Source organism: Athene cunicularia, assembly GCF_003259725.1.
Source record: "Athene cunicularia isolate RWA chromosome 26 unlocalized genomic scaffold, athCun1 chr26_part2, whole genome shotgun sequence".
NCBI classification, from domain to species: domain Eukaryota; kingdom Metazoa; phylum Chordata; class Aves; order Strigiformes; family Strigidae; genus Athene; species Athene cunicularia.
The window spans coordinates 2,852,926-2,859,558 of NW_020799137.1; the positions used below are offsets into that span (position 1 = coordinate 2,852,926).

The 6,633-nt window shown below is 64.1% G+C and overlaps 1 protein-coding gene across 1 annotated transcript in view; it reads right to left on the reverse strand.

Moving 5' to 3' along the window:
* Positions 1 to 5,298, reverse strand: part of PACSIN1 (protein kinase C and casein kinase substrate in neurons 1) — a 14,328-nt gene extending 9,030 nt beyond the window's left edge. The window contains exon 1 of the mRNA XM_026864342.1: positions 5,168 to 5,298. The gene's annotated coding sequence lies outside the window, so the exon portion shown is untranslated. The remainder of the gene's footprint in view (positions 1 to 5,167) is intronic.
* Between the last annotated feature and the right edge of the window lie 1,335 nt (positions 5,299 to 6,633).

A 6,633-nucleotide genomic window follows, 5' to 3' on the forward strand; every position in this document is an offset into this window, starting at 1 on the left:
CTTTTTCCCCAATAAAGTGAGTGAGGATAACCTGGGAGTCCTCATCCTGCTGCTCCTTAGGTCCTTGTTCCTCCTGCACAGGACGGGACAGAGCAATGTGCTCCCTCCTCTCCTCCCCCAGGCGCTCTGCCACCTCGACGGGCCCCAGGAAAGGGCCCCAGGGAGGGTTTTAGGGCCGAGCTGCAGCTTTTGCTGAAACAAACACCCCAAAACGCCTTCGGAGAGGCAGCCGGTGCTGCCTCCTTGCCAAATGTGCCAGCTGGGAACAGGCTGGCGGGAGAAGCAGAAACAGTCCTTCCCACCAGGAAGGACTGGGCTGGGAAAGGGGGGCTGGGGAAGGGGGTGATGGGGGCTGTACCCCCCTAAGGCTTCTTTGAGGCCAGGGAGCTGGGCAGCTCCCTCCCCATTGCCATCTGCCTCCTGCGTGGGGTCACCGGGGCTTATCCTGGGATGGGGGTCCCAGGGGGGGAGCAGGGGGGGCTGTCGGGGAGCCGGGAGGATGCGGGTGGAGGTAGCGACAGGCTCTCCCCTTCTCAATTGCCCGAATGCACCGCGCCTGCATTTCCCTCATCTCGTGGGTGATGTCAGGGAAATTAAAAGCCAGCTGGAGACGAGCGCTTCCAGCCGAGTAACCGAAGCCGCCCGCAGAAGCTGCAGTAATGAGGCTGCCAGGCCGCTGCCGCCGGGATCGGGTTGCCCGGAGAATGCGACCCGGTCCCGGGAGGCTCTGCCGGCCTCCAGCACCGGCTCAGCTTTCCCCTAACGAGCGCCTTCGACTGCTTAATGAAGCTCGGTGGGGCTCTCCGTCCTGCCTGCCTTCCGGCTCCATCCACCTTCGTGCCAGCCGAGCGTGTCTGCCCACCTCAGCGTGGACAGAAAGGCCCCCGAAATATTTCATGTCTGTCTGCAGCCGGCACCAGCGTGTGAGACCCAAGAGATCTCGCACTCCAGGAGCTCGGATGGGCTGTGGTTCCTGCAGGGATCTTTGCCCGTTGGTGTTTCAGGGAGAGGAACCAAAGGGTGATCATCCCTGCGTGCAATGAGTTGGCAGTTCTCAGCGCAGGGTTGCTGCAGGCGCTGCCAGCTTGTCCCAGCTGCCTCCTGCCCTGACTCATGCCGCAGAGGAGAAAATGGTCTTGGCATTAAGCACTGGGTGACAAACACTCTCCAGGAGGGTGATGGGGGGACCTCAGTGACTTGAGGGGGTTTCCTGGTGCCACCAGCTTTGTGGCAGATGTGGTCTGTGCAGGTAGGACTGACGCACGTCTCCTTCCCCAGCAGCTCGGGCTGCCCAGTGCTGGTGGCCGGCGGGAGCCCTGCCTCCGCAGCACAAGGCTCCCGTGATGAGGGTCAGCGGGTTCCTTCACCAAAAACTCAACCACGACAAACTTTTCCCTGTCTCTTGCCATCCCACATCTTTACTATTTCCTGTGGTAAGTCATTTCCCCTCCTGTAAAATGAGTTCCCTTGTGGGAAGCAGCGGCCAATATTGGCAGGAAATAAGCCTTGATTTATCGGGCCACTTGCCGCTCTGAAATTATGGCTCTGTGAGCACCACGGCAAACTGAGAAGCAGAGCAAATGAGCCCACACCGTGCTCTCGTGGCTGCCAGCAGCCTGCCTGCACAGCGGGATGGGGCGGGCAGGAGAGGAGAGAAATGCCCCCAGCTACCAGCTGCTTTGCCCATCACCCGGCCTCCAGTGCCAGCTTTTGCACCAATAATGGGATATTCAAGCATGGCCCACTCCTGCCTGCCTCCAGAGCAAGGAAAAGGAAAATACATTTCCTAAATCAGGGCAAAGCCCCCAGTTCTGGTGCTCTCTGCTGAGCTGGCTGGTGCTGGGAGCAATGGGAGAGCCCCCGGCCCGTGGTGCTCCAGGGATGGCTGCAAGGGGATGGGGGCAGAGAGGGAACCTGGCATCCTGCTCACCCCAACCCCATCCCTGGCCTCCTGCTGCCCCCTCCCACTCGACGCTGGGGGCATGAACTGGGGCCGGATGGGGCCAGTGCCCCCACGCCAAGGCTGTGCCCCCGCCGCGGATGTGCCGCTGGTCCCAGGAGCCCTCTCGGGCTTGCTGGGAGAACGCAAGTGCAGGGCTATTTTGCATCTCTAATTAGCTGCAGAGGATAATTGGCCGCTCTGCAGCGATTACGCAGAAAGGCAGCCATTGTGGAGGGCCCTGGCGCGGGGCAGGTGCTGCCAGAAACCCAGCTCCCACCAAAACAATCCCCTTCTTGTCTGCTCATAACCAGCCCCGAGGGCATCCTCCGAGCCCTTCCGGGGAAGGGGCCGGGGATGGGACATAAAGGTTCCATTTTTCCTGGGAAACTGCACAGAGCTCGGTGCAGGCAGCTGCCTGGGAGGAGCCCATGAGTATTGCCCACGACGGCAGTTGCGGGGCCCTGCTGCCTCCTTCCCCCCACGCTGTGCCACACTGAGGGCAGCCAGATGCTGGCTCGGCCCCTCCGGGAAGGTGCTGGCTGGATGCAGCTTCTCCTTCGTCAAGACTCATCTGCAGAAGCGCGGCAGGGTCCTGTGTTTGCTTTCAAGGCATTGCACAAACCCCAGCCAGGCTGGTTGCCCTGCAGGGACAAAGTCTGTCCCGGGGCAGAGCGGCTCATCGAGGTCTCCTCCTCCTGCCGAGCTGTGCTGGAGGAGCCCAGCTCCATACCTTCTCCATCCCAGCATCACCTCCCAGTATGGCCATGGGGACCACCAGGATGAAGGACACAGCAAGGGGGATCCCATAGAGAGCCAAACCCAGTCTTTGGCTCGCGGCAGGACGTGTCCCCGGCGCAGACACGCTTTGCCGACGCTGATGTTCCCTTCCCTTTCTCGCCCTGCCCCTGTGCACGTCATAAATCGATGCCTGCCAGCTGCCCAGGCTTGTCTTCCTCAATCCTTTTACAGTTAAATCCAGCTCTCATCTTGCTGCAGCCCCTCCGGCAGCCGCACACCCAGGGGAGAGGTGGAACAGGAGGGGGCCAGCGGCAGCTGGGGGGGGTCATGGACCGGTACAGATCCCAGGGCAGAGTCAGCACCATCAGCAGAGGCCAAGCCAGTGGCTGAAGAATTCCCCAGATTTCTCTGAACTCCTACAAAGGGAACACAAAATCCCAGGAGGTGGGAAGGACCCTTCAGCTGGGGTTTTGGGGTCAGGCGTGGTGGGAGCCGCAGTGTGGCACCGAGTCCTTGTTTGGGGCTGGTGGTGCGTTCCCCCAGCCAGGCCAGCGGTGCTGTGGCAGTGGTCTTGGCCCAAATATTTGGCTTAGGGATGGGGTTTGCCCGGGGAAGGCGGTGCAGGGGATGAGGGAAGAAGGAGCAGCCCAAGAGGCTGCCGGGGAAGCTCTAATCCGTTTAGCAAAGCCCTTGCTTTGCCATTTCCAAAGCAGGCGCAAGAGCTGCAAAGAGGAGATGCAGGCAGAGGCGGGCAGCACGGCAGGACGAGGTGGGCAAATGCAGCTCTCCTGCTCTATGGGGTGAGCCAGGAGATGCATTTCTCCTGGGGGTTGCTGCAGTTGTCGCAGCATCCCAGAGGCTGCCCTGCGGGGGCAGGTTCCTCCTCCCAACTCCATCCCTGTTTCCCCAGAGAGGAAGAAACGAGGCAATAAAATGGTAGCAAAGCCCCAGGATGGCACCAGGCAGCTCCAGGCGCTTTGGGACGTGCTGCATCCCTCAGCCCCTCCTGCCCCGGGGCTGCAACAGCCTCCAGCTCTGCCTGGGCACCCCAAAACACACAGGCACAGCCCCTGGGTGGGTACAAGCATCCCCCAGCCCCACACACCCCACAGGGACCCCGCTGCTCCCTCTGGCTTCCCAGGGCAGGCAGAGGTCCCTCTAAGCACCCTGCTCACGCTAGTGCAACCCCAAAAATCACAGCTCTATTGCCCTGTGTCCCTCCAGAGCTCACACCCTGGGGGCAAAGGTGGGCTGGGGCGGGGTGAGCATTGGTCCCTGCCTGCAGCTGGGACAGCAGAGCCCCCCCGGGCAGTGCCTAGTCTCAGCCTAAACCATCTTGCAGAGCCTCAGCTCCCTGCCAGCTGCTCCAGCATCGCGGTGCCCAGCCGTGCCCCTGCAGCTGACGGGATTAGGGAGCTCTGGGGGGGCTCTGCTGTGACCCCCAGAGCACCCAGGAGCTGAACAGGGGGTGCTGGTGCAGGCTGAACCCCTTCGGCCACAGGGCTTGGGGCAGGAGCCTGTTTCTCACTGGGTAAGACAATGCTGAATGTGTCCCAGTGAGGGGGGGGGTTGAATATGAGCATGGTTGCTCTCAGCCCCCCACCTCCCCAGGTTGTCCCGGCTGGGGTCCCAGCCCTCCCTTACACATCCACGGAGGGCTGGAGGGACCCCGCGCCCGGAGCTGAGAGCAGCTGGTGTGCCAGCGGTGCCAGCCTCCAGCCTGGCAGGGCAAGCGTGGCTCTGGGACGTCCCCTGGCCCTGTGGTCAGTGTGTGGGGCCAGCATCACACACACACACACACACACACACACACCCCGCAAGCCCCCCGGGACCCCTGGGTGCAGTGGGTGCCTGGTTGGGCTATGGGGGCGGTGGGCACAGCGTGCAGAGCGGGTCTGTGTGAGGGCTGGCGCGTGCTACATCCCACCAGCCCCACGGTGCCACGTCTTGTGAGCCCCCAGAAGTTCTGTCCCCTGCCAGACCCCTGCCAGACCCCCCCCTTGCTGCTGTTTCACACCAGACCCCAGCTCCCCGGGAGGTGCAGGCAGCTGGGCAGGGACCCACCCTGCCTTCCCACCCTGCCAGAGATGCTGTGAGGCCAGGAAAAACGGGTGAACCCGAAATTTGTCGAGGAACCCGAGGTGAACGGCGAGCCCCGGGTGGCACAACCCGGCAGAAGTTTGGAAATCGCTTAAAATGGGTCAGGGAGCTTCTCTGCTGAAGCAGGTTTCATTTCCCAGCAAGCAGCCACCAGCACGGGGCGGGGGGGGACACCCATTTCATCCAGGGACCACCAGAGAGGACTTGGGGTGACCTCAGCACCGTCACGAGGCCCCAGCATCCCATCTGCCACCTGGGGACACTGTCACCCGCCGTATGCCGGCAACCTTTGCCACGGCAAGCCCCGGCCAACCCACCAACGCCAACCTCCCGCCTCGCCGGGAGCCGAGTCAGCCCCAAATCCGTCGGGAGCCGCATGGCCGGTACCTTTGGGACGTGGGGACGCTGACGGAGCGGGGCTGGCTGCCTCTCGCTGGGGCTGGCTCCGTACATCGGCAGGAAGGTCACGGCAGATGGGGAGGAGGGGGGTAAAGATCAGCGTGGAGATTAGGGAGGCATTTTTAGCCAACCAATCGCCGGCCCAGCGTAATGACTCCTTGGTCGCACAAGGTGAAAACACGACTGCGGAGACGGATGGGAATAAGCCGGGAGCCCTGCGTGGCCTGGCCGGCGGCGGGTGTCGGGGGGTCCCCAGCCTCCCCGTGCTCCTCTGTGTGGTTCTGTCCCCTCCTGCTCTTCTCTCACAGCCTCCCTTCCCCTCTCCTCTCCCCATCCAGGGGGGCTGTCTGGGGGTGCCAAGTGGCAAAGTCCCCCTGGGTCTGGGGTGTTTGTGGGGGGCGGTGGGGACATCTCCCCTCTGCCAGCAGGAGGAGCAGGCTCCTGTCACTCCCGGGCTGTTCAAACCTCTGAAGGGGCAGGAGCAGCCCTGGTCCATGGGGGGACATTGCACAGGGTGGCCCTAAGGTGACACAGCTCCGGTCCCCCCATTGCACCCTGCCTGGGGCCACCACCTCCCCTCCCTGGGCCAAGAGCCTGACTGAGGGGGCTGCAGGTGGCCCCTGTCTCCTGGCCGGGCATTTTGGGGCACAAAAGGGACTTTGTGTGCCTCCAGCGAGTTCCGAGCCCTTTGCTCGGGTGTGTGAGCCCGGTGGGGAGCAGCCGAGGGTGGGACCCGTGGCTCCCCCGGGACCCCAGCCAGCGCTTTACAGCTCCAAAGGGCGCTGCCAGCGGGACGGGCTGTGGTGACAGCCGGGGTGCCGTGGTGCAGCCTTGGGGACCGGTGACCCTGGGCTCCCTGCCATGCTCCTGCACTCAGAACAGCCAGAGCCCCCCGAAATGGATGCCGGTGCCCTGCACGACGCAGCAGCCCATGGGGGGAGGAGGAAGCCATGCCTGGGGGAGCTGGGGGGTGGCTTCGCCCCGGTACCCCTGGGGTGGGATCAGAAAGCGTCCCCTGGCTGGGGACGGCCTGGCCATCGCTGGGGCCATGTGGGGATGTCACTCGTGCCCCTGCCTGGACACGGGCCCGGGCTCACGGCTCGCCCACCGAGCCGCTTCCCCTCCAAACTGGGGGTGACATCGCGGCCAGCGCTGGTGTCGGTTGCCGAGGCCACGCTGGGGTGGGGACATGGAGGAGGTGACACGAGTGGGGACGTGGAGGGGGCGGCTGTGGAGTGGGACGCGGAGGGAGGGCTCGGGGCCCGGGTGCCGCTGACCCCGCGGTGCCGCCTGCCCGGAGCGGCGGTGACAATCCCCCTCAGGCACCGCAGCGGGCACCCCACGCCCAGGCTGGAGGGGACCTTCGCGCTTCCCTCAGGCAGCGCTGCGGGCACCCCCGCCGCCGAGGGGACCTCCAGGAAGCCGGAAGCGGCCGCGCGGCGCATGCGCCCTCC